Source organism: Mauremys reevesii, linkage group 1 (assembly GCF_016161935.1).
Source record: "Mauremys reevesii isolate NIE-2019 linkage group 1, ASM1616193v1, whole genome shotgun sequence".
NCBI lineage: Eukaryota > Metazoa > Chordata > Testudines > Geoemydidae > Mauremys > Mauremys reevesii.
This window is the reverse complement of record NC_052623.1, coordinates 282,123,754-282,151,684: the sequence shown is the minus strand read 5'-3', so window position 1 is coordinate 282,151,684 and position 27,931 is coordinate 282,123,754. Positions and strand designations below refer to the sequence as shown.

Genomic DNA, 27,931 nt, shown 5'->3' with positions numbered 1-27,931 from the left:
AACTTTTAGAGGTGACTGGGTCATTGGAGAACAAGAAAAACTGGTGGCTTGGTTGTATTAAAAACACATTTAAGTCCTTGCTGCATCTGCAGCTGTGCTCTGATAAATCAGTTATTTATTTATTTGCCAGGATTACAGCTGTGTTAAATTTAGCACAGCTGTGACAGCATCAGATAGCAAGCTTCTCTGAGCCACGTTCATAGCAATAAGTAGATCTAGGAGTATTTTGAACCGATGTAGTTGCACAGCAGAGGGATTGACCCTTCTTATATGTCTGGAAAGTGCACAGGACGTTGTGAGTATTATTGCAAACAAGTATTAAAACTAACAGTTTTCTATTGCTAATTTCCTCACGATTGACTATACTCAATACTTATCCACTGAGAAGATACAATACACTTGCCTATAATCAGTGCATGGTATATTGTGCGATTCCATGCCTGCAGAGGTTACTGCAGAATCCATCAAACAGAATTTTGCTCCAGCTTCCAAGCTTTCATTAGAAAAATTATATTTATAGCCCCTATGATAATGAAACCTACCAAATGTTAACCAAGTGTAAACAATGTTCTCTTCCTAAGACCGCAGGGTATTCACTCCGAAGGCAAGTGAGGACAAAATGTTAGCATTGTTAAGTATTTGACAGACAGAAACATCAAGTTGTACTTATCCCATAAACCAAAACTGCGCCTCAATTTTCTAGATGCCAAGTCCCCAAGCGTTCCCTGTACCCAGCTATTAAAATCTTCAGCTTCACACTGACAACTTTACAATGCAGTTTTGTACAATACAAGACCTGGCAACATATTGAAAAATCAAAATTTTAGGGAGAGAGTAAAACAAATTGCAATTAACATCAAAATATGCAAAAGGTATTTTCATATTTAACTCAGTAAAACCTTCCATTTTTTAAAATTTTGCTGCAGTAGATTGCTGGAGAAATCAGGGGCCTTGTGGCAATGTTTATGTTCTGCTCACGGTGGAGTGCATGAGGTCTAGGCTGCAATGGATACACTAGTCCAGTGTAAATGTAGGTAATCAAGTATATATAATTATTTCCCAAATAAAAAGAAATGTAGTTTTGCTTGCAAATAGCAAAAACTTCTGTAGTCCCTGATCTCTCACTCTCTCTCTATATACACACACACACACCTCTACCCCGATATAACGCTGTCCTCGGGAGCCAATAAATCTTACTGCATTATAGGTGAAACCGCATTATAGCAAACTTGATTTGATCCACTGGAGTGCACAACCCCCCACCACCGAGCGCTGCTTTACTGCGTTATATCCGAATTCATGTTATATCGGGGTAGACGTGTATATCTGATATACTTTAGGATCAAAGTCAACTGAAAAACAAATCACTTATGTCTGAAGTTTTGTTTTTTTAAAACCTCCTATAGTTACCACTAACACCCACAATTTCTATAGCTGTCAGAGGTAGAGTTTCTTTTTTCCTCACTGTTTGTTCACTTTGTTCAACTGACAGCACTTTGTTTATAGCTTGGATCACAGTTTTCTCTGTATTTTCAGGCCCCAATCCTGCAAAGGGATCCACATGCATGGACTCAAATGCTTCAAATCAATGGGATTCCCTGGATGAATATAGATTTACACATGCAAATCCCATTGCAGGAGAAGGGACCTAGTTAGTTTCTTTTGTTATTTGATTCCATTTCCTTAATAGTCTTATTTTCCTGATTCATCCCACAACTAAATTTTGATAAAGTTACTGCAAGTATACAAGTGTTATGTAAACAAAGTATTACTGGAATTAGTAACAGAAAAAATCCACCATTTTAATCAGATTTTGCCATTTACTGAAGTGCTTAGAGAAAAAACAAATTGGATAAGGTTCCATTTTCTTCCACCAGCAAAGCACCACAGGTAAAAAACAAAACAAAAAATGCAACCACCACACAGGAGAGTGAAACCATGAAAGGTTCCATTTCCAAAGGTGAGAAATTCCATACCAGAGAGTCAATTCTAAATATAACAATTCAGGAAGAAGCATATTGAAATACTTTCATAAATTACAAAAATACTTATGCAGACCTCACAGACTAAAAATAATGATGTGCACACCATGGAAAAAAGGTAAAGGAACGTAGTAAAGGCTGGTCCTCAATTTATCTGTAAATAGCTGCAGCAGGAAGCTCTTAAAACTCAGGACAGATAACATGAAACCACTGAAACTTTCCCACTATTCACAATCAAAATAAACTAGCCAATTTTAATTTACAGTGAATTACTTCAGACTACATATGTACACATTCAGGGAAACATCTTATAGGTAGAATTAACAGTAAAGTGTTACGTGATGAGTTGGCTTTGTCGATATATTGACCTTTGTTCTAAAAAGTGCTTTGAAATATCAGACTCAGCTTACAGAACTTTCTTTTAGCTGTGTGAGAAAAAGAATTTTCTTTTTCCAGTAACTGGCAACATAAGAAAAATATCCAAGTCAGAAAATTATACCTACTTGCACCAGATCCTGATTTCCACTACTGGGAATGGTATTTTGTCTTGTCTTGGATACTAGAAAGGGATAAGCTAAAAAATAAACCTTAGACCAACTACCACATAGACCAAACTAGACACTGCAAAGAAACAGTGGCTGTTGAGCCAATGATTCATTATGAAGAGACAAACCTCTACATAAAATGTCAACTAATGAAGGGCCCCACTTTGATTACTTGCTAACACTAGGGAAGACAGGCCAGATACCATTCATTCAGTTTTATGTTCCAAAGCCAAATCACATAGAAATTAAATTTAAAAAAATTAACTCTTGGAGTTAATAAGCTTATAATCTTTTGATTTCAGGTAGCTGGGAAAAACCTGTCTTTACTAGTTTGCACTGTACTTGGAGGGAGGAGCTAATGAAATATGTATGTATCTGGTGCACCAAACCTCAGTGGGGAAAAAAGGTAGCAGAAAATCACTGAAGGTCAGTTTGAGCCTTGCCCTTATGTGGGTGAGCAGGGGGTAGGAGAAGAAGAGGACATGAAGAACCTACCCCTCACTTTGCACTGCATGCATAAGGGGGCCAAGCAGAATTGCAGCTCATGTACTCCAGGGAGTGCAAAGAGCTCCTCATGTTCTACCATCTGTGGGAAGAGGTGGAACCACAGCTCCAATCCCTGTGCTTCTTATAAAACACACCAGCAGAGCTGGCCAGCTGCACAGGAGAAGACTAAGTTGCACCCCTCAAAGGGCCATTAGCAGGTGCAAAGCCACTGTACAGCCACTCCAAGTAGCTATTTTACCTCCCTAAGGCAAAATGCCTCCTGGTGCTGCTTCCCTGCCCAAGACCAGGCTGTGTCGAAATTTCACAAACTGAGCCATTATCATGCATATTCAATACACAGCTTTCCCTTTACACTTTATTTTTTCCTAAGGACATTTCCTAAAAACATAGCAAGTGAGACTCATCCCATCATCCTTCAGCTTCCCTGCACCACCAACTGAGCGGAAATTCACAGCTCAGTTTCTTTCTCTCCGAGGTGCCTGACAGCAGTTGTTCCTTAGCTATTAGTCTACACAACTAATACACAAGTAGTTCCAGTTATCTTAAATAAAAGTAGTTTACTTAGTTTAGGGTAGAAAGCAAAGAGAAAAATCAAACACATTATATAGCACATAAATATATAGCCTTTGGTATCTAGCCAGTGTCTCTCTTTCTAGCTCCATTTCTCCCCAGTGTATCTTTAAGGTTATGACCACACTAAGATCAAGCATTGTGTTTTAAATTTAGGTAAGTAACCATGATTTAGCACAACTTTCCTGGTCTACACTAAAAGCCAAATAGTGTCTAATATCATATTAGTTAACCCTTTTAAAACATGATGCTTTTTTCTAGCATAAACATGGTCAGTAAGTCTAGGTGTTAGTGTTCATTAACATGTTATATATTAACTTATTCTTAGGCCAAGTAACAGCACATTAAGTCCAGTGACACTTCCAACTTACTGGATTCATATTTTCTCCAGATATGCAATGTCTTCCCTTCCATTAATTTGTTTGGGTTTGCAGCTGCATTTCCATTCTTCCACCAATTTTCAAAGATGTCTTGGAACCTGTTTAAGTAGTGATTCCTTTAAATGGGATACACAAATGTTCTGTATAAAAATGAATCCAGTAGTTCATATGATTTAACTTCAGTACCGTGGAGCACTTCAAAGTATACGTCATGCCTCTTATGTGTTTGAGGACACAACTTCCTTGGAGCAGTTTGCTAGCATGCTAATGAACACTTTCACCCTAGGGATTCTCCGTTTCCTTGGTTCCTACAGTTTGGAAAGTAAAAGTTCACAGAAAAAGAATTATATTCCTATAATGGTATATAACTGGATCTGCTACAGCAGTTCATTATGTTATTATATATACAAAAACTGCATTAAAAGAACAATAAGGTGGCAAAGTTAATGACTCAAAGTTAGAAAATGCCGGAATCAAGGCTGTCTGTGAAACCTTAATTCAGCCACTTTGTGTGTATGCATGAGACAGCCTTCATTTACATTACCACATACCATTTTTTCCCACGGGACTGCTGCTTCATTCAGTACACAGGATGGAGCTGCTCTGGAGATGAATCAGGGTTGTGTAGTGAATGAGACTGTTGTCTCCTCTGTGCTCTCCTGGCTCTCAGTTTCTATGTCCTATGTCAGAGTGGCTCCAGGAGAAGCAACTGTTGGCAAAACACTGCTCAGCCCCACATTGCTCAGTTGCTCTACAGGACTGTCTAGTCCAGGGGTCTCAAACTCAAATGACCGTGAGGACCACATGAGGACTAGTACATTGGCCCGAGGGCCGCATTACTGACACCTCTCCCCCGCTGCCCTCGGCCCGCCCCCACTCCACCCCTTCCATGAGGCCCCGCCCCGCCTCTTCCTACCCCTTCCCTGCCTCCATTCCAACCCATTCCCCGAAATCCCCACCCCAACTCTGCCCCCTCCCTGCCCCCAGGGGGTGCAGGAGGGGTGTGGGGTGTGGCGGGGCTCAGGGCAGGGAATTGGGGTGTGGGGTGCAGGAGGGATGAGGGGTGCGGCAGGGGGTCAGGGTGCAGGAGGAGTGCAGGGTGTGGCAGTGGGCTCAGGGCAGGGGGTCAGATGCAGGTAAGGGGTTGGGGTACAGGAGGGGTGTGGGGTGCAGCAGGGGGCTCAAGACAAGGGGTCAGGGTGCAGCAAGCAGCTCAGGGAAGGGAACTGGGGTGCAGGAGGGGTGCAGGGTGTGGCAGGCAGCTCAGGGAAGGACGTTGGGGTGCAGGAGGGGTGCAGGGTGCAGCAGGGGGTCAGGGTGCAGGGTACAGCAGGGGGTTGGGGTGCGGCAGGGGGCTCAGGGCAGTGGGTTGGGGTGGAGGAGGGGTGTGGCAGGAGGTCGGGGTGCAGGGTGCAGCAAGGGGCTCAGGGCAGGGAGTTCAACTGCAGGAGGGGCTTGGGGGGGCGGGCTCTGGCCCGGCGCGCACTGTGGGAAGGGCAGGCTGCCTGCCTGCCCGCCCTGCCCTCGAGCTGCTCTGGGAAGCAGCTGGCACGTGGGAGAGCAAGGGCACAGGGGCGTGTGTTGCTGTTGCTTTAGGCACCACCCTCAGCATCTCCCATTGGCTTGGAACAGGGAACCGCAACCAATGGGAGCTGCTGGGGGCAGTGCCTGAAGCAACATCAACACACGCCCCTGAGCCTCTCTTCCCCCACTTTCTGCTTCCTGGAGCAGCGCAGGGGCAGGGCAGGCAGGGAGCCTGCCCTGCCCCCAGTGCACGCAGGGACAGAGCCGCTCTAGGTAAATGCTGGGGGGGGGGGGGAAGCTGTGAGGAGCTCGCGGGCTGCAAAAAATAACTTCGCGGGCCGCATGCGGCTCATGGGCCGCATGATTGAGACCCCTGGTCTAGTCAGAGATAGGAGCTCTGAGTTCACTGCAGATGGAATCTTCAGAACATTTAGCAGCCAAAAATCTAACAAGTCTCTACTGATAACACATAAACACTGGTTTTCAGAGGTTTATAGATCAGGAACATTTGGGAAATTTTTAAACAGACAGCAAAAGGCACATCCTGACATCAGGGGAAACCCCTGGCTAAATTTAAAGGATAGAGGCATTAGAGTTTCTCAGTGAAATGGTTCTAAGCATTTTTTAAAACCTGGGCAAAAACACATTTTCTCCTAATTGTATTCTCAGAAATGGCAGAACTGTTTAAGCTGAAACAAAAAAAAAAACCAAAAAAAAACCCAACCAACCAAAAAAACACAAAAAAACAACCAACCAAACAAAAAAACCTCTGCCTGAAGTTTAAAATGGTTTAAGTTTGCCTAAATTATAAGTACAGCTGGGTGAATAATGGATTTTTCTATATATATTGGCAAGAAAAAAAAGAAAAGAAAAGAAAAGAAAAGATTATCTTTGGATTGAACCAAAAATGAAAATCAAATCAAAGAATAAAAAATAATTTGTTTCTGGTCAAAACTTTTTGTTACACCAGCAACAAAATGTTTAGTTTTGATTTCTAACATTTTGGGTTTTATAAGTTTTTAAATAAAATTCAAGAGAAAATTTTGAAACAAAGTTGTTTGAATCAAAAATAAAAACATTTCATTTCAAAAATGTCAAAACAAAACATTTCAATTTTTTCAGATTTAAGGTTGGTTTTTCTTCTAGCCAAAATAATTTAGCAAAATCAACAGGAATTTGCTATATGTTTCAGTGTCACCAAATATGCATTTTTCATCAAAAAAAGTTTTGGTGGAAAAACTTCATTCAGCTCTAGATATATGCAAATAAAAACAGGCTCAATAAGAACCTTAACCGGGTTTTATAACTTTAACTACAGGCAGCACTACTTGTGTTGCTTATCAAATGTATTACACACACACACACACACACACACACACACACACACACAGTACTATAGCAGCTGTAATGACACAGAACAACAAAGCATTGATTATCAGAAAAAAGTATGACTCATCACTGAAGCTAAAGTCCATAGAAAGACTGACATTTCAAAAAGAAGCCTTTTGTCATTTGTCAGAGTAAAAAAGTTTGAGAGAAAAATTAAGTGAGAAAAAAACTCCTTTTACACTTTCTTAGAAAACATTATGATTGATGGCTTAAGAGAATTTTATCAGGCTCTATGAGCAAGTTCACATTTGGGCTAAGAACCAGAAAAAACAGTTGCAAACCTCTTCTGTAACTGTTCTTTGAGATATGTTGTATATGGCCAGTGCATTGGAATTGGAGAACTTTTTCCCATAGTAGTACCCTTTGGGGAAGAGCATGCACCCTCCATGTGCTTGTGCTGTCTGCTAGGAGCATAAAGGGCAGGCTGCCCCAACCACTCTCACTTCCTTCACACATTGGAAGACCATATGTGTGATAACTCAGATGAAGAGGAGGAGCGTGGGGTATAGAATGGATGTGTGCAACACATCTGGAAGAACAGCAGTTATGGAACAGGTTTATAACTATTTTGCCTTCCTCAAGTGTTGCACATGTCCATTCCACTTGAGTGAATCACAAGCAGTTCCTGATGGAGGAAGGTATAGGAGTCTATCTAAACAAGGACTGCAACACTACTCTCCCAAATTAGCATGGTCTCTGGAGGCCTGGGAGATGGTATAATGCAGGGGTCGGCAACCTTTCAGAAGTGGTGTGCCGAGTCTTCATTTATTCACTCTAATTTAAGGTTTTGCGTGCCAGTAATACATTTTAACATTTTTAGAAGGTCTCTTTATATAAGTCTATACTATATAACTAAACTACTGTATGTAAAGTAAATAAGGTTTTTAAAATGTTTAAGAAGCTTCATTTAAAATCAAAATGCAGAGCCCCCCGGACTGGTGGCCAGGACCCAGGCAGTGTGAGTGCCACTGAAAATCAGCTTGTATGCCACCTTTGGCACGCGTGCCATAGGTTGCCTACCCCTGGTATAATGAGTGGTAAATGTACAAACCAAAGACCAAGGGGCAACAATGCAAATGTCAGAAATGGGAATATAAGCTAAGAAAGGTGCTGAAGCCGCGTAAGTCCTTTTGGAGTGACCTAATGCCCCATTAGCTAGGTCATAACAAATGAATACAAGTGGAAATCTGGGTGGAGATCCTTTGGGAGGTAACTGGTTTCCCTTTCATTCGATCAGCAAATGAAACAAACAGTTGTGGAGATGCCCAAAAAGTCTTTAGTCCTGTCCAAATAGAAGGCCAATGCCCTTCTAATGTCTTGCATAAATCTTTGTGAGAGTGAGGCTTCAGAAAGAAGATTGGCAAACAGTCTGATTCAAATGAAACTCCAAAACCCCTCCATAAGAAATTTTGGGTGAGGACATAGGGCCACTTTGTTCTTGTTTTAAAAAGTTATATATGGAGAGTCAGTCATGAGAGCCTGGAGCACAACCACCCTCCTAGCTGAGCTAACAGCTATTAAAATGCAACTTGGGGTTCAAAGGAAGTTCCATCAATCCTGAAAGAAGCAAGTTTAAGTCCTAGGAATGAATTGTATCCTTTACATAAGGGAAGAGTCTGTCCAAACCTTTCAAGAATCTGATAGTGATAGGGTCGGAGGACACAGGCTTGTCAGCTATAAGAGGACAAAATGCAATGAGGTGTTCCCTCTGTGAGCTAACTGACAGCCCCATCTGCTTTAGGTGAAGAAGGTCATCCAGGACAAACTGGATAGTAGCCTTGGGAGGAGACGTATTCGATTTTACAAAGTATGTATGTATATCTTCTTATTACTTAAAATTACTTATTACTGAATTGCCACAGAACAGGCAGACTCCAGAGATCTAACCATTGAGCAGCCAGGTGGTTAGATGCAGACTGATCAGGTTGGGATATGCAGCGTAGCCATAATTTTGTGATATGACTGGATCTAAAGGAGGGGGAACCAGATCTTGAATGGAGAGGTTCAACAGTGGTTTGAGCATTGCCCTCCTAAACCCAGGGTTGAGAGTTCAATCCTTGAGGGGGGCATTTGGGGCAAAAATCTGTCTGGGAATTGGTCCTGCATTGAGCAGGGGGTTGGACTAGATGATCTCCTGAGGTCCCTTCCAACCCTGATATTCTATGAACAGATTTGAAAACCAATTTTGACAAGGCCAGGGAGGGAGAAGTCTGCATGAGTGGTTTGCTGCCCTCGACCAAGAAGTCAAACAGACTATTTGGAAATTGATGGCTGTCCTGATGTAATAGATGTAGGACATTTTAATGGGGTCACCAGGGCTGTCTTAGACTTACTAGGGCCCAGGGCCAAAGCCTGAGCTCCATTGCCTGGGGCTGAAGCTGATGCCTGAGCCCCACTGCCTGGGGTGGCGTGGCTCAGGTTACAGGCCCCCTGCCTGCGGCTGAAGCCCTTGGGCTTCAGCTTTGGCTCCCCCACGCAGGGTGGTCAGGCTCAGGCTTCGGCCCCCTTACCAGGGGCAGCGGGGCTCAGGCAGGCTCAGGCTTCAGTCCCCTTTCCTGGGGTGATGTAGTAATTTTTGTTGTCAGAAAGGGGTTGTAGTGCAATGAAGTTTGAGAACCTCTGATGTAGGAGGTGGAGGCAGAGATCTCCTCCTTTTAAACTTATGTCGTGTCTGACTCACTGGTTAGTATGATGGATATTTCTGGTGGATCTGAGGCTTAAACTGCTTCTTTTTTATAGCAGGAGCATAAATGCTCAAAGATTTTAGGGTCATCCTGGAATCTTTTAAGGAGTACAGAGCCTCATCCATTTTGTCTGAGAACAAACGTGGTGGCGGTTTGCCATTCTAAATTGTAAACTGGCTTTCACCCAAACAAATCAATTTTTTAGGCTCTTTGTCCTTGGGAGTCAATTTTATCTGGCTTTGCCTCAATTTTTTGATTACAGCTGTCACCACTAAAGACATTAGGATAACATGCAAGTCAAAATATTCATGCCCCCAAGCTTGATACCTCTTCTCTGTTCTTTTGGCCAGGGGTGCTAAAGAAGAGGGAGTCTGTCAAAGGATTTTGGTGAGCCCCAAAGCCACACTAGTAGGGGCATGAATGGTGGTCATTTTGAACCAACGCACCCTGAATCCCCAGAGAATTCCCCAATCCTCTTCAAAGGCTCCTGGTAAATGTTATAGTCATCAGTGACAGGAGATGATGACTCAAAGACAGTAGCCTCATCAGGGGGTGTATTAGTGTATCAGGCTGGTTTGTTAGTATAAGAACCTCTGAGGAAGAAAGAAGAATAGCTGTAGATAAATCCTCATGTAGCTGATGGGTACCAGAGGCAGTACCAAGCTGGGGAACAGCATCTTGTTGGTGAAGCTGGCCTATCGTTGGTATCAAGGATAGTCCCAGTTGGGAAACAGCACTTAGAAGGTGGTCTAGTGTCATATTAGTATCGAGGATGGTAGGACTTTGGATGGCACTGGCAGGACAATCTCGTCCAATACCAACAAGAAGAGGACCTTAAATCTGAGGGAACGCCCCATAACTTCCAGAAGGGCCAATTTCCTACAATATCATTGAAAAACCTTATTGAATTAAGTTTATATATCTTTGGGATCCATTGTAATAAATGCAAAATTTATGTAGTATTGTGGGTTAGGATTGTATGTAACCTCTCTAGAGGAGAAAAGTGATCTGAGGCCTGGGAGTTCAGAGGACTATATGGAAAATGTGCCAGAAAAGAATGGATTTGGGGAACAATTATGTGAAGTGGATTTCCTGGGGAATACCTAGGGAGAGGTTAATGCAAATCCCCCAGCTCTGGCTATGCTAAACCCCAGCCTTCTGAAGCTATGTCCTGAGGAGTGGGTCATTGTCTGCTGATTACGTGATCCCTGAGACAAGATCAAAGGCCCGAGTGCGTGAAGAAACAGCTGAACTACCCAGTCTGAATTCTGGTTCTGAATCTGAGACAGTTGTGAACTTGCAACCATGGGGAAAACCCAGCTGTGGGTTTTGAAGGACTGACACCTACTACAGTTGGGGTGACCTCTGGTAAGCCTTTTAGCTCACGTGTATGTTTTTATTGTTTTTAGGATGCTTTTTCTGTAATACTTTCACCTTAAGAATAAATACACGTGCTTAGAAAGAACTGTGTGACAACTTGCAACTGCTTGCAATTACGCTGTTCCTAGCCTTCAAAGAGAAAGAAAAGCACAAACAGTGGCCTTTTAGGCAGTCTGGCTGGCTGGCAATATCACAGTGTAAATCCAGGGAGCTGTGCAACTTAGAAATCTCTGATCAGGAGTGAGAGAGATATAGGTCTTTGCCCAAGAGGTAACAGCTGGGAGCCAGAAACCTTTAAATAGGTGTCCTTGGTGGGTTATGGAGGAGAGGAATACAGGCGCTGTTATCCTGAAACTGTGAAGAGTCATCCTGCACGAGCAGCAAATCTAATACTAACAAATGTAAGAGATGCCATGCCACCACATATGCCTTGGCCATAGATGGTACTGATAAAACAGCTGGGGGAACAAAACTCAGCCTCAGACAAAGCAGGAAATGGAGTCTTTTTTGATGGTATCCCTTGACTTGGCAGAATTGACAACTTGGTACGGTTTACGGCAGAATGCAGTAAAGGGGATCACCTGTCCAATGATGCCAACATTGAAACTGATTTCTCCTTATGGGAGTCTGACAAGAATCTAGCCCTTGAAGGAGAAGAGACTGTGGCTGCATGAAGTGAAAACCCCAGATTTCTTATGGCTAGACAAAGCCAAATCACCAGACTTCTTTAGATGCTTACATAGAGGAGGAATAGCTCAGTGGTTTGAGCATTGTCCTGCTAAACCCAGGGTTGTAAGTTCAATCCTTGAGGGGGCCATTTAGGGAACTGAGGTAAAAATCTGCCTGGAGAGTGGTTCAGCTTTGAGCAGGAGTTGGACTAGATGACCTCCTGAGGTCCCTTCCAACCCTGATATTCTATGATTATGGGGAATGGTGTCTTCTATCCCACTCCCTTTGGCACAGAGAAGCTGCTAAGTCTGGCAGCACCCTCTTGGAGGGGGTTTAGACAGAATTTTCCCATATTGAGTAGCTGGGTATTAAATGAGGGCACATAGTTGCCTCCATCAGAAGATCTCTAAAATAAACCACTCTGCTATTTTTGGTTCAGGGTTTAAAAACCTTGCAGATGGGGCACTTATCACAAACAAGGTCCTCAGCCAAACACTTTAAGTAGCTGGAGTAAGGACTGCTGATTGGCAACAACTTACTGCAGCCAGAACAGTGCTTGAAGCCTGGAGACTTTGGGGATACCCATATACAGAGCAAAACTCAATAAAAACAAAAGAAAAGGGGGGTAAATGGAAACATAATTCTAAGAGGATCTGTTTGCAAAGTGTATTTTATTTTCCATTAAAAATTTTAGGAGAAAATTAAAGTTTATTTTTGTCAAAAATTTTCATTGGCAGTTTTTGGATTTTTCCAAAATGGCAAAACTGAGGATTTTTTTTTCAATGAAATCTGAATTTTTTTTGACAGAAACAGAATATTTTTCCTGAAAGTTTAATTAAAATGGCATTTTACATCAGAAAAAAATAGTCGGTAAAAAAATTTCAGCCAGCTCTAGTTCTAAGTGTATTCCCAGCCACAACTATTTTGAAGCTACTGCAGATTCCCATTAAATTAACTATTTTCTCTTACCAAAAAAACAAAAACAAAACAAAAACCCACCTTTTCCAGAACACAAAGCCCGATTAGAGCCACAACTACATTTAGGAAGACTTCCTAAAATGTGGCGTCAGTAGATTTGGTGTTTCTGATCATGTAGATGTGCACGTGCACATACACACAAAATGGTCTTTTGGGTAAAGCACTGGATTGGGATTCAGAACTGTTCTCTTCCTGATATAATAGACACTTCCCATGTGAATGTGACTGTCTACAGTTGTACTATGCTAGAGTGTAGTTTTACAATCTGCACTGAGTAAGGGATGGTGCATAGTTGTACCAGCTCAGGAGCAGACCAGGAGTGACTCGGAGTCACAATCTACTCTGCACTGGCCAGTACATGGGCGTGGAAGGAAGGCAGGGAGCTAAGGTTCACCTATCCCTGCTCATTCTTCAGTATAGGAGGAAGAACAGCAGCCCTGTGGCTGCTGCTTTCCCTCCAGTGCTGCTACTTGTGATATGGGTAGCAAGTACAGGGGGAATAAGATGGTTCCTTGGATCCCTGCATGAGCAGGCAACAAGCAAGGGTCACTAGTACTTTAGTTCCTCGTGTGTATAACAAAGATAATACTCTCCCAACACAAGAGTTTTGTGAGGATAAATTAATTAATGTTTGTGAGGTGTTCAGATACTCTGGTACCACACCATACAACAGATAACTCTATAAAAATAAATTCACTGAATGTTATCTTTCTAGAATTCATTTTTAGCTGCTGTCAGGAGGGAGCCTGGCATCCCAGTTCCTAACTTTCCAGAGAGAGAGAGAGAGAGATTTTTTTTCTTTTTAAAAAACATGCTTCATTGGCAGATCTGAGATTGTAAAAGAGCTATCAGTCTCTCTCCCCTTATGATGGGGGAGGGAGAATTTAACAACAGGAAGCTACCTACAACAGCACCAGATATGTTGCTCTATTTCTGTGGAGAAATGCAAATCCCTCCAAGTCAAATCATTTGCAAGAATATGTCATGGAGTAAGAGAAACCCATCTGCAACACAGCCACAAGAGATCCCCAGCACAACTGACTGAGGAGTCAGCCAAAGAGCCAGATGCTAGTGCCAGAAAAATAGTATTTCACAGCTTGCCATCTAAACCCCTGACTGCCAGCCAGGAAAATGAGAAATAGTACTATGTAATGGTGACAGCACTTCAGTACTTGACTAAAACGTTATTAATAAACATTACATTTAAAATGGTGGATGAAGTAAGGTTTCAAAAGGACAAAAAGTGCTCTAACAATACTTGTCCGAGAAAACATTCCAAGTGAAAACATGTTTGAAAAATTATTTTGAAAAACTATGTATATGCTATTTTTATTCAATAATTGGAGTAAAAGGAAAAAGACCATGTTAATCAATTTCAGGGAGTTTTAGTAATGCATAGACCATTTGGGACATGCTCTCTAATTTGTATGGATAAATGTAACACTCAGTGCAGCCTAGAAGAACACAAGGGTGGGATTTTCAGAAGCACTCAGCACTGGCCTAACCTTGCCTCTACTGGAGCCAATGGAAGAAGAATTAAGCCATTGCTGAAAGTTTTGGAGAATCTCATCCTAAATGTTCAAGAAACGTTTCTGTAGGGTGGTCTGACATACTTGGTATATTTTTGACATCTCATTTATTGTCATTAGTATTCTATTATACTAAGCTTTTGATACAGTCTCCCACAGTATTCTTTCCAGCAAGTTAAAGTAGTATGGGCTGGACAAATGGATTATAAGGTGAATAGAAAGCTGGTTAGATCATTGGGCTCAACAGGTAGTGATCAATGGCTCCATGTTTAGTTGGCAGCAGGTATCAAGTGGAGTGCCCCCAGGGTCGGTCCTGGGGCTGGTTTTGTTCAATATCTTCATTAATGACCTGGAAGATGGCATGGATTGCACCCTCAGCAAGTTTGCAGATGACATTAAACTTGGAGGAGTGGTAGATATGCTGGAGGGTAGGGATAGGATACAGAGGGACCTAGACAAATTAGAGGATTGGGACAAAAGAGATCTAATGAGGTTCAACAAGGCCACACGTGCAGAGTCCTGCACTTAGGACGGAAGAATCCCATGAACTGCTACAGACTAGAGACCAAGTGGCTAGGCAGCAGTTCTGCTGAAAAGGACCTAGGGGTTACAGTGGATGAGAAGCTGGATATGAGTCAACAGCGTGCCCTTGTTACCAAGAAGGCTAACAGCATATTGGGCTGTATAGAAGCACTGCCAGCAGATCGAGGGATGTGATCATTCCCCTCTATTCGACATTGGTGAGGCCTCATCTTGAGTACTGTGCCCACTTTTGGGCCCCACACTACAAGGATGTGGAAAAATTGGAAAGAATTCAGTAGAGGGCACCAAAAATGATTAGGGGGCTGGAGCACATGACTAATGAGGAGAGGCTCAGGGAACTGGGATTGTTTAGTCTGCAGAAGAGAAGAATGAGGGGGGATTTGATAGCTCCCTTCAACTATCTGAAAGGGAGTTCCAAAGAGGAGGAGTTAGGCTGTTCTCAGTGGTACCAGATGACAGAACAAGGAGTAATGGTCTCAAGTTGCAGTATGGGAAGTTGGATATTAGGAAAAACTTTTTCACTGAGAGGGTGAAGCACTGGAATGGGTTACCTAGGGAGGCGGGGGAATCTCCTTCCTTAGAGGTTTCTACGGTCAGGCTTGACAAAGCCCTGGCTGGGATGATTTAGTTGGGGATTGGTCCTGCTTTGAGCAGAGGGTTGGACTTGATGACCTCCCGAGGTCCCTTCCAATCCTGATATTCTATGATTCTATTAGAAGTTCTATCAAAACATGTACATTGTCCAGCAACAATTAAAGTGTTAAACATGGTGGTACATAAGCTTGGTAGGTATACAAAGACAAGTTCTGTTTGGCTGCACTAAGACCAGAGAATTCACTGGTAATACTTTGGATGTAATTTTTCAAGATTGTTGTAAAGAACTATGTTTTGAAGCACTTTTATAGCTGACTAGAGCTTTTTGGGCTGCTGTTGTTGAAACTTAAAAGAAAAAATAAAACCCCAAATTGAAATAGATACCTAGGTATCAGAAGGGTCATGGTTCTAGAAGCCCATTAAAGAGCACCAGGATGCAATTCAAGTCACAACTGTGACAAGACAGCAAATGTGAGCAATTGTTCAGGGAATTTGTTGGCTACTGGAGTTTGAAGATCAAATTTACATACTAACTAATGCCACTATTGGTATGTTTAGGAAGTTTTTGCCTAGCTGAGGTGCCAACATTAGGAAAATAGGGGACATTAGGGACATTCCCATTCTATCATCCACCAGCATGGTAATTATGTGGTAATTTAGTGCCACAACTTTAAAAAAAAGATTAAAGAACACGTTCACTGTGGATTGATTAGTATTTAGAAATACACTATATATTCAGTGTACATTCCACATCATTAAATGCATGCAAATGTAGCATATCAATTTAATTGTGTGCATAATTTTAACTGTATGGCAATATTGTTAAGTGAAAAAATTAAACCTTATTACCCCATAATGTAAATGGCATAACAGTGTGCGCGCACACACACACACACACACCCTGTAAATATAAACTTAAGTATAAAGAAAATAGGAATATTGAATAAAATGTGTATCATTTAAAGATAAGTTACTATATCTAATGCAATAGTATAGATGTGTTTTATTCATACCACTTACCCAGGCAAATTCACTTCCCAAACATTGCTGCAGATCTTTTACACAAAATGCCAGCATCACAAAATAGAAGATTTAAAAATAATAAATATATCCCTGGACAATTACCAACTTTTGGAGGTTACTACACAGAACTACACAGTATTGGTATAGATTAGCATTCACTTTGTTTTCTATTTTGCACACAAAGGGAAGTTTATACACCACTATATTCACAAACGTTGCTCAACCCTTGTTAACTCTTCTGTTGCTCCACAATACAGTGGTATGCAATGTTATATTCACATCAGTGACCTCCAGATAGGAGCTGTCAAGAATTATATTACTCAATGTCAATTTTTATTAGCTAGGTCTGCACAAATTGGTGTATCCCCCTAAAAATGCCACATCAAAGCCTTGAGACAAAATTTCAGATCTAACATAAATCATTTTTTCCAGTTTAAATGAACTTCCATTTAATGTGATTAATTTACATTGGCAGCTGACACACAAATACAGGTACATACCAAAACTAGGATAGAAAGTCAAAGTGTGTGGTACCTCATATTTGAGCTCTGTACAATATGAGTTTCTTGTATTGCTATACAATAATAAACTGGAGATTTGGTCTAGAAAATTGTGCTCTTATTGCTAGAACAGGACAATTGGAGTCCTGAAACTTGGGTTCTGTTTCTAATGGGAGCTTTGCCACAGATTTCAAGGAGTGTGGGATAAGGCATCTGTAAAATAGGATAATGCTCATCCATCTTTTTATAAGTACAAGAGCCTCTGATGAAACTAACTATGTAAGTGCAAGGATATTATGCACAAGAAAAGCACATTAACCTTGGAGTGCACTGTTTTTGAATTAATGCAAAAAGCAGCAGCTGCAGCATGAACGACAAGAATTTTAGGTCTGGGCTACTGATTTTAATTATTTTTTAAGGCAGGTGCAGACTGTAATGCTATATGCCATCTACACGCTTCCCTATATCAGGGAAAGTAAAATGCACTAAGCACTTTTAAAATGGTGATGAAACATACGCAAAGACCATCTACAAAGATCAGATTAAATGCACAGCTTGTTTACACACAAGATATTGTTGGTACAAACATTGGTCCAGATCCTGCCTTTCATTTGTGTAAGCATAAGGATCCAACCATGTAGCAGTACCATAAAAATGAATGGTCTCTGCACAGGCACAAGGATCTGCCTGTGCTGATTAGAATGCAGGCTTAAGGTCTCATTTATATTTAAAAGACATTTTAAAGCTCAACGTGAGATCAATATGTCAAGGCGCAATTAAAGATGCCAAGAACATTTAATTGCTTTACTAAAGTAATTATATTAATAGTACATTATACATCACATACTAGGGGAATAATCATTAAGATCAACTGTGGTAGAAGAAAGACATGCATTAACAGGAACATTATACTACTCCCCATTCATTACTACTTTTCATTTGTTGAACGCATGTTTACAACAGGACCAAATAATTAATTTGAATATTTAATCAGGCTATCAATTTTTAATTATCATATATGTATTGCATGGCATCAGATGTTTACTTTAAAAAAAATCACCCAAACGCTACAGTAACATCATGAAAAATGTTTTGTTTTTACTTAGCAATATGGGAAGAAAGCCTGCTATGCTGGATCAGCCCATCTACCCTGATATTCAGCCTCTAACAGCAGCCAAAACCTGTTGCTTCAAGAGAATGTGAAAATTATAAATTGCACTTATTTAATTTTGTACATGGAGAGAGAACTACTTCCTGATCCCCACCGATAATCAGTTTACATACTGAAATACAAAATCTGACTACCTATTTCATTGCTGTAAATTGCAAATGTATTGTGATTTATTTAAAAGTTTAGAACTGTAGGTGCCTGATATAAGTTGAGAGTTACCTAGAGGTGAAATATCCGGGGCTGAAAATAAGCATCTAGGTTCTGGTTTAAACTGTAAACAAGATTTCTTCATGCCTTGTCTCCATCTGTCCACTCCCAAGTTAACTGAGGAGCCAAAGTCCTCATAACCAAAAACCCCATCCCATAACCCCTGTAAACGTCAGCACTGTTCCACCTTCACAACCACCTGAAGGTGGCCAGTCAAAGGATGCAACCACCACAGCTAGATACCAGAATAGAAACACCTAGGGGAGACTACAATAGCCACTGAATTATCCTACCTACCCATTCCCTACCTAGTTCATTTCTCAATCTCCCTACAAGCACTTCCCAAACAAAATAAATCACACTGCCATTGATCTGTAACCTCACTCCCATTACCATCAAATACAACTCCCCTCTGTTTGAGATCCCAGAACAAGGACAGATTACTTTTAACATCTATATTTAGATTGAAGAGAAATTGACAGCTTTTGTCCTTCAAAGTTCAGGTCTTTATGGTGTGTCTACGGTGCATTAAAAGACCTGCAGCATGGCCTCAGCTGGCTCCCATCAGCTGCGTCATGCTTGCAGGGCTATGAAATTGTAGTGTAGACATTTGGGCTTGGGCTGGAGCCCAGGCTCTAAGGCCTGAGCTTGAATACCTACATTGCAATTTCATAGCTCTGCAGCCCAAGCCCTGCAAGCTCAAGTCAATTGGCCCAGGCTGTGAGATTCAGTGCTGCGGATGTTTTAACACAGTGTAGACATACCTTAAATGTAAATCTTCACTCAAGAATTAATTCGAGTTATCTACTGTTCTTGAGTTAGTCTACCTCAAGAGAGAGCAACCACACTGTGAAACACTCACATTATTGTGTCCACACCCACATGGTATTCACTTGTTTGTGGTGCAGATCCTCTGGCTCTTAGCACTGCAGTAAGCTAAGATGCTTTTGAATTCTTTCCCAGTGGACTATGGGGGAACTTGTCTGTCTTTCTGGGCACATGGGTGGAAATTGTGGGATGGCATTAGAGGGTTTGCAGCGCTTGAGTGGCACTAACCTATGTCTACATTAGAATGCTTGTGTTAGTAGCTGACAAGTTGTGCTCACTTAAGTTTTAGTCTATACCCCCTTTTGGGCTGGCCAACTCAAATTAATAGGACCACAGATCCTGAGTTAAGGGCTTTGTGTGCAGACAGGATTGAAGTTCGGAGCAACAGTTGTGTTAACTTTGCAGTGCAGACAAGCCTCAAGAGTGTTGTGGATGTTTGCTTTTTGTTTTTGCATCTCCTGCAACAGTTCTTGATATCACTAAATCACAAAGCCTGCATCTAACAACAGAGTAGCAGGCTGCTCTCCTTCCTGCTTTCACATTACCCCACACAGGCTTGGTAATTGGCTGCTTAACTCCTGTCATGAAGGACAGTGCAATTCCAAGCTTCTCCTCCCCTCTCTGGGGGTATGGAGAGGTACACACACGCCCTCTCCTGAGTCTGGAGATAAAACACTCTCTATTGGTCAGGAGACGGTATCAGATAAACCCATACAGTATGGTACAGAATACAATGATTTTTTAAAAGCATTGTTAACATGACAATATAAAGAAAACCTGCAGTGCCCAGAAATAGCAGTTGGCACTATAATCTCAGATCAACAGCTCAAAGTGCCACTCTGCTGGCTGGGGGCCTAGTGCCTTCATAGGTATTATAAAGCAATAATATATTATAAATATAAACAAAGGGGAAGTTGACATGTAGACATTTGATATGGGAAGCTAAAGGTATCATGGAACATGTCTATGGCTATTAGGGCAAAGGACAATAAGGATTGTTCTTAAATATACCAAACCAAAACAAAAATAGTAGACATAGTATGGCAGTGTTAAGATTGTTAATAATGATGCACAAAAAGTGTGTGTTTAATAAGTATTTCTGTTCTTTATTTTGAAAGATGGATGTATATTCATATTTTACAGTGGTAAAGAAATAATTTCTATTCCAACAACAACTAAGGAGAGTGTTAAACAGCATCTATGTTTAAACATTTTTAATTTCTGGGGAACTAGATAACTTGCATCCCAAAATCTTTTAAAAAATTGAACCAGTGAACCACTGATGTTAATTTTATAATATATCTTGGAACACTGTTTCCAGTCCTTTGGAATTTCTCCAAATCTAATGCATCAATATTTAAAATTGGCAAACAGAATGACCTGTGTAACTTTAGGTAGGATAGCTTGATAATGATGTCCGGCAAAAAAAATCAGTGAACAGCTGATATGAGATGCAATCAGTGAAGAATGGTAGCATAATTAATGCCAATCAGGGAGCTTTAATGAAAAACAGATCTTGTCAAACAAGCTTAATACTCTTTTTCAATTAGACTGTAATCTTGGTTGAAAAAAAGGAAATGCGTTGACAAAATATACCTAGACTTCTGGTTGATGAATCTCCAAAAGTTGATGAATCTCCAAAAGTAAATGTTGAATCATCAACAAATGGTGGTGTTTCTAGTAATTCCAGTAGAATCTGTTACTGGCCCACTGCTGGTCAATATCTTTATCAATAATCGAGAAGAAAACAAAATAATTTCTGAAAAAGTTTACAGATCACAAAGATTGGTTGAATGGTAAATAATGAAGACAGGTCAACTCTACAGAGTAATCTGGGTCACTTGGTAAGCATGGCTCATTCAAACACCATGAATTTTAATATAGCCAAATACAAGGAACAAATAAACTAGATCAAACTGGCAGGATGTGGGAGTGGATCTATCTTGGAAAGCAGTGACACTAAAAAGAACTAAGGTGTTATGGTATATAATCAACTGAACAAGAGTTTGCAGTGTGATGTAACATCTGAGTGTGCAAAGGTAATCATTGGTTGTATAATAAGCAAGGAAATATCACGTAGGAGGAGGAAGTTGCTATTACATATGTACTACTGCATTGGTAAGACCATTGTTTGATTACTTTGTCCAGTTCTGGTGTCTGCACATCAAAAAGGATGTGGAAAAACTGGAAGAGGTTCAGAAAGAGAGCTACAAGAATTATTCAAGGTCTGGAAAACTTATAGTGAGAGTCTTAAAACATTGTTTCATTTATTGAAGAGAAGGTTAAAAGAGCTCATGTGGTCTGGATTCATAAACACCTAAAAGAGGAGAAGTTTTCTGATAGTAACAGATAAATGCATAACAAGGGATTCTCCATCACTTGAAATCTAAGTCAAGATTGGAGATCTTTCTTAAAAAAAAAAAATGCTCTAGCTCAAGCAGATGTTAGCTTCATACAGAAATTACTAGGTGAAATTCCATGGCCTGAGATATGCAGGTGGTTAGCCTGGACAATCATAATGGTCCCTTCTGCTCTTAACTATTAATATGTACTTTTTCCTCATGCACAGAAACACAATAGGCACTGCAATACTGCTCTTATTGCTAGTTATTGACCACATAGGGAGTACCGCAATAGCAGCAGGGAGAGCCACTGTAATGGAGCTGACATGGACATAAGTCACTTCCATCATTTAAAGTGGAGCAGGTGGCTGCATTCCGTGACTGAATGAGATGTTAGCAGTGTAGTCAGTAACAGGATAAACAGAATTCTACGGCCTTGACTTGAGAGCTGTCAGATAAGCAACGGAGGAACAGCTTTAAAATCAGTTACAAAGAGAAATACACTTTATTTGAAAGTGCTTGATCACTCATTTTGAATCTTAAATATTTGTATTTTTTGTTTTGTTAAATAAGCATTTCAGTTCACATTCAAATTTTGCAGCACACATGGTTGTCAGCATCCTGTACCAAGCTCCGACTCGTGCAATGGTTAGGAATAACAGGGTAAGTCAAGGGCACTGCTCCAGCCTCAATGTCTTGTTCCCGAGCTTTGTATCAGTTTGTGTCACAGCCTTAGCACACAACTTCAGATAAAAAAATATAACCCATTAACTTTTAAGGGAAGGGGAAAAAGATGGTTACTCGCCGTAGTAACTGTTGTTCTTCGAGATGTGATGCTCCTATCCATTCCAATTAGGTGTGCGCGCCGCGCGTGCACGGCATCTCGGAACTTTTTTACCCTAGCAACTCCGGCGGGTCAGCTGGCGCCCCCTGGAGTGGCGCCGCTATGGCGCCTGTTATATACCCCAGCCGGCCCGTCCGCTCCTCAGTTCCTTCTTGCCGGCTACTCCGACAGTGGGGAAGGAGGGCGGGTCTGGAATGGATAGGAGCAACACATCTCGAAGAACAACAGTTACTACGGTGAGTAACCATCTTTTCTTCTTCGAGTGATTGCTCCTATGCATTCCAGTTAGGTGATTCCCAAGCCTTACCTAGGCGGTGGGGTCGGAGTGAGACGTGGCGGAGTGTAATACCGCGGAGCCGAAGGCTGCGTCGTCTCGAGACTGCTGCACCAACGCGTAGTGGGAGGCGAAGGTGTGGACCGAAGACCAGGTGGCCGCTCGACAGATGTCCTGGATGGGGACATGAGCCAGGAAGGCGGCCGACGAGGCGTGCGCTCTCGTGGAGTGTGCAGTGAGGCGGCATGGCGGCACGCGAGCAAGCTCGTAGCAGGTCCGGATACACGCAGTGACCCAGGAGGAAATCCGTTGAGAGGATATCGGCTCGCCTTTCATGCGGTCAGCAACCGCTACGAACAGCTGGGGCGAGCGCCGGAAGGGTTTAGTCCGCTCGATGTAGAAAGCAAGTGCCCTGCGGACGTCGAGGGTGTGCAGCTGTTGTTCCCGAGGCGAGTCATGCGGCTTCGGGAAGAACACCAGGAGGAAGATCTCCTGGTTGAGGTGGAAGGCTGACACCACCTTTGGGAGGAAGGCCGGATGTGGTCGAAGCTGCACCTTGTCCGCGTGGAAGACGGTGTATGGCGGACTAACCATCAAAGCGCGGAGCTCAGAGACTCGCCTCGCTGATGTAATGGCGACGAGGAAGGCCGTCTTCCAGGAGAGGTAGAGCAGGGAGCACGTGGCTAAGGGCTCGAAAGGAGGACCCATCAGCTTGGCCAGCACGAGGTTCAAATCCCAGGTCGGGGCAGGACGCCGCACCGGCGGGTACAAGAGGTCCAGGCCTTTGAGGAAGCGGGAGACCATCTGGTTAGAGAAGATGGACCGACCTTCCACGGATGGACGAAAGGCGGATACTGCTGCCAAGTGAACTCTCAAGGAGGAGACCGCAAGACCTTGCTCCTTAAGGTACCAGAAGTAGTCCAGGATGGTAGGGACAGGGACGACGAAGGGATTGAGGCCTCGCTGGTCACACCAGAGCGCGAACCGCTTCCATTTCGCCAGATAGGTGGAGCGAGTGGAAGGCTTTCTGCTCTCTAGTAGGACTTGCTGAACTGCCGCGGAACAGTCCCTCTCCGCGTGGGTCAACCACTCAGGTACCAAGCTGTAAGATGGAGGGACTGCAGGTTCGGATGGCGGAGCCTGCCGAAGTCCTGGGTAATGAGGTCTGGCCACAACGGAAGGATGATGGGATCCCGAACGGAGAGCTCGAGCAGCAGGGAGTACCAATGCTGCCTCGGCCAGGCCGGAGCTACGAGAATGACGGTGGCTCTGTCCCTCCGAAGCTTCTGTAATACTCGATGGACGAGCGGGAACGGAGGGAAGGCATAGAGGAGGTGATCCTTCCAGGAATACAGGAAGGCGTCCGACAGGGATCCCGGCGCGTGACCCCGGAACGAGCAGAACAGGTGGCACTTCCTGTTCGCCTTGGATGCGAATAGGTCTACTTGGGGAAACCCCCACCTGCGGAAGATTGTGTGCACGACGTCGGGACGGAGAGACCACTCGTGGGAGAAGAAAGACCTGCTGAGATGATCGGCCAGCGTGTTCTGTACTCCCAGAAGAAAGGACGCTTCTAGGTGAATGGAGTGGGTCACGCAGAAGTCCCACAGGAGCATTGCCTCCTTGCAGAGGAGGGAAGAGCGGGCTCCGCCCTGCTTGTTCACATAGAACATTGCTGAGGTATTGTCCGTGAACACTGTCACACAGCGGCCTTGCAGGTGGGTGCAGAAGGTGCGACAGGCCAGACGGATCGCTCGCAGCTCGCGGACATTGATGTGCAGAGCGAGCTCCTGGGGCGACCACAGGCCTTGGGTGTGAAGATCGCCCAGGTGAGCTCCCCAACCGAGCGCTGATGCATCCGTGGTCAGAGTGGCGGACGGGTGAGGAGGATGGAACGGGACTCCCACACAAACAAACAATCTCCTGGTCCAGCCACCAGTTGAGGGACTCTAGGGTTGGCTTGGAGACTGTGACCACCATATCGATGGGATCTCGATGCGGCCGGTACACCGACGCGAGCCAAGCCTGAAATGGGCGGAGATGAAGCCGCGCGTACGCGGTGACGTAGGTGCATGATGCCATGTGGCCCAGGAGGCGGAGGCAGGAGCGCACCGTCGTGGTTGGGAAGGAGACGAGGTCCCGGATGAGGGGGACCATCGTCTGATGTCGAGCTCGCGGTAGGCAAGCCCGGGCCAACGAGGAGTCGAGGACCGCTCCAATGAACTCCACCCGCTGCGACGGGATCAAGGTGGACTTCTCGGTGTTGATGAGAAGCCCAAGCCGTCGGAAGAGGGACAGTATGTCTGTCAACTGGACCATCACCAGCTGCCGAGACTGTCCACGAACCAGCCAGTCGTCGAGATACGGGTAGACATGTATCCGACGACGGCAGAGGGCTGCGGCAACCACCGCCATGCATTTGGTAAATACCCTCGGTGCGGTGGAGAGCCCGAACGGCAATACGGCGAACTGGTAGTGGGCGTTGTTGACCACAAACCGGAGGTAACGTCGATGAGGAGGATAAATCGCGACATGGAAGTAGGCGTCCTTCATGTCGAGGGCGGCAAACCAGTCTCCCGGATCCAGAGAGGGAATGATGGTCCCCAAGGTGACCATGCGAAACTTGGGCTTGAGCAGGTACTTGTTCAGCTCGCGAAGGTCCAGGATAGGACGTAGCCCCCCTTTCGCTTTGGGGATGAGAAAATAACGGGAGTAGAATCCCCTGCCCCGCCTGTCTTGAGGCACTGCTTCTATGGCACCCACGCTCAACAGAGTCTGAACCTCTTGTAAGAGGACTTGCTCGTGAGAGGGGTCCCTGAAGAGGGACAGGGAGGGTGGGTGGGAAGGTGGGGGTGAAACAAATTGAAGGCGGTATCCCGACTGGACTGTTTGAAGCACCCAGTTGTCTGTTGTCAATTGGGACCACGCCGAAAATGGGAAAGGTGGTTGTAAAATAAAGGGGAAGGATCCGGTAGGGAGAGTGATGGGCCGTCCTCGAGCGTCCCATCAAAAGGCCTGCTTGGCCCCCTGAGGGGCCTTGGAAGAGGCCTGGCCCTGGCTACGCCGATTGCCGGAAGGACGACGGCGATTTTGAGCCGGTCGCCGGCTACTGTACGGCCGATAGCGTTGCTGGTAGAAGGGCCGGGAGGGTTGCTGCCGGAAGGACCTGCGCTGTGTCGCCGGCGTGTACATCCCTAGGGTGCGGATGGCAACGCGACCGTCCTTTAGGGCCTGGATCCGGGAATCCGTCTTCTCAGAGAAGAGACCCTGCGTGTCAAAGGGCAGGTCCTGCAGTGTATATTGCACCTCCGGTGGCAGGGTGGAGGACTGCAGCCAGGCGATGCGCCGCATCGACACGCCGGAGGCTAAGGTCCGAGCTCCGGAGTCCGCAGCGTCGAGGGCGGCCGTGATGGAGGACCTAGATGATCTCCTTCCCTCGTCCAACATCGCCGCAAACTCCTGGCGGGAGGCTGATGGCAGGAGCTCTGTGAACTTCGCCAGGGACGTCATGATGTCATAGACGTACCTGGCGAGGAGGACCATCTGGTTGGCGATGCGCATCTGTAGGCCGCCTGCCGAGTAGACCTTGCGGCCTAGCGGGTCCATGCGCCGGGCGTCTTTGGACTTAGGCGCAGGGGCAGGTTGACCGTGCCTCTCGTGGTCGTTAACCGATTGCACGACCAACGAGTCCGGGGTCGGGTGGGTATAAAGATACTCATAGCCCGTAGGGGGAACTGAGTATTTACGCTCAACCCCGCGGGCCGTGGGAGGGATGGATGCGGGTGTTTGCCAGAGCGTGGTGGCGTTTTTCTGGATTGTCTTCACAAAGGGCAACGCCACGCGCACGGGAGCGTCCGCGCCCACCACGTTGGTAATGGGGTCCTCGTCCTCCTGGACCTCCGCTACTGGGAGATCCATGGCCGCCGCCACCCGACGAAGCAGATCCTGGTGGGCCTTCAGGTCAATGGGCGGCGGTTCCTTGGCTGAAGCACCGGCCACCGCCTCGTCCGGGGAGGACGATGAGGACAAGCCCTGCACGACGGCCTCCGCCGCAAGGGCTGCTGACTGCGCCTCGGCTGGGTCATGCTGCATGGAGGACTGGTGGTCCGGCGGAACGGAGGGCTCGCGTCGAGGTGAAGGAGCCGGCCGGCTAACCGTTGCCTCGGGGACCCTGCGCTTGGAGGCCGAGTCTCTCGGGGGAAACGGTATGCCCTGCGTTTCATACTGGGCCCAGGGAACCCAGAAGCCCCACCGTTGAGACCCCTGAGGTTCGCCGTGTGGGGTCGGTGGCAGGTGCGCGTTGCTGTCAGCGCCGGAGGCCACCGATGCTGGGCGGGATGGCCAAGGAGGTGCTGAGGCGCTGACGGATTGTACTGCCGAAGGCGGCAGTCTGTCCACAGACGGTGCCGAGGAATGGTGCGTGTACATCCGGTACCGGGATGGTGACCGAGACAGTCGGTCACCGCAGTGCCGGGAGCTCGACCAGTGCCGGGAGCTCGACCGGGAGCGGGATCTGCGGTGCCGGGAGTGGCTGCGGGAGTCGCGGTGCCGGGAACGGTGCCGGGACTGAGACCTCCGGCGGTGCCGACGCAACGGCGATTGGGACCTGGATCGGTGCCGGGAGTGCGACCGGTACCGGGATGACGAACGGTACCGGGACTCCAACCGGCGTCGGGATGGCGACCGGTACCGGGACGGCGAGCGGTGCCGAGATCGGGATCGGCGAGATGGCGACCTTCGTCGGGACCGGGAGCGTGACCGGGACCGGGAGCGTCGTTTGTGCCGGCGGCCCGATCATCATCACCGGCTTTCCCACGGACGCGACAGCCCGCACCGGCGGTGCCGGGGGCTAGAGGCTCGGTGCCTCTACGAGCTGTATCAGCTCACGCGCCGCGGAGAATGTCTCCGGCGTCGACGGCAGTCGTGGCTCAACCGTGGACGGTGCCGGGGAGCGTGGCGGTGCCGGACTCGACGGCCCTTGCGTCGCCGGAGTCAACGGCCCGGTGCCCGCCTGGTGCACGGCCACTGCGGGAGTCGCAGGTGGCGCAATAGTCTTGGCTGAGTCCTCAGCGCGGGACTTAGCGATCGCCTTTGCCAGCCTGCGCTTCCTAGCAGGCAAAAGGGAGCGGTGCCGGGTCTTCGCAGTTGCTGGCTGAGGCTGCGGCGCCGGAGCGGCTCGGAGCAGCCGGTGCGCTCTGCACCGATGAGGCTCTCGGTGCCGGCGCGGCCGGTGCCGGGGGCTGTAGCGACGCCTCCATGAGGAGCTGCTTAAGTCTATTGTCCCGCTCCTTACGCGTTCTCAGCTTGAAGGCGGAACAGATCGGACACTTGTCTGTGCGATGACCTTCGCCGAGGCGGGTCCCCGATCAGCATAGGCCTCTGGCAGATTGCGCAGGGCTTAAAGCCCGGTGCCTTGGGCATGAGCCCGCACCGGGGGAGGAAAGGGAGGGGAAACCCCCCTAACCTTA

General features: G+C 45.4%; 1 protein-coding gene across 6 annotated transcripts in view; it reads right to left on the bottom strand.

Annotated features, from left to right (window-relative positions):
* Positions 1-27,931, bottom strand: part of POC1B (POC1 centriolar protein B) — a 110,453-nt gene that overhangs the window by 17,077 nt on the left and 65,445 nt on the right. The window lies entirely within an intron of this gene.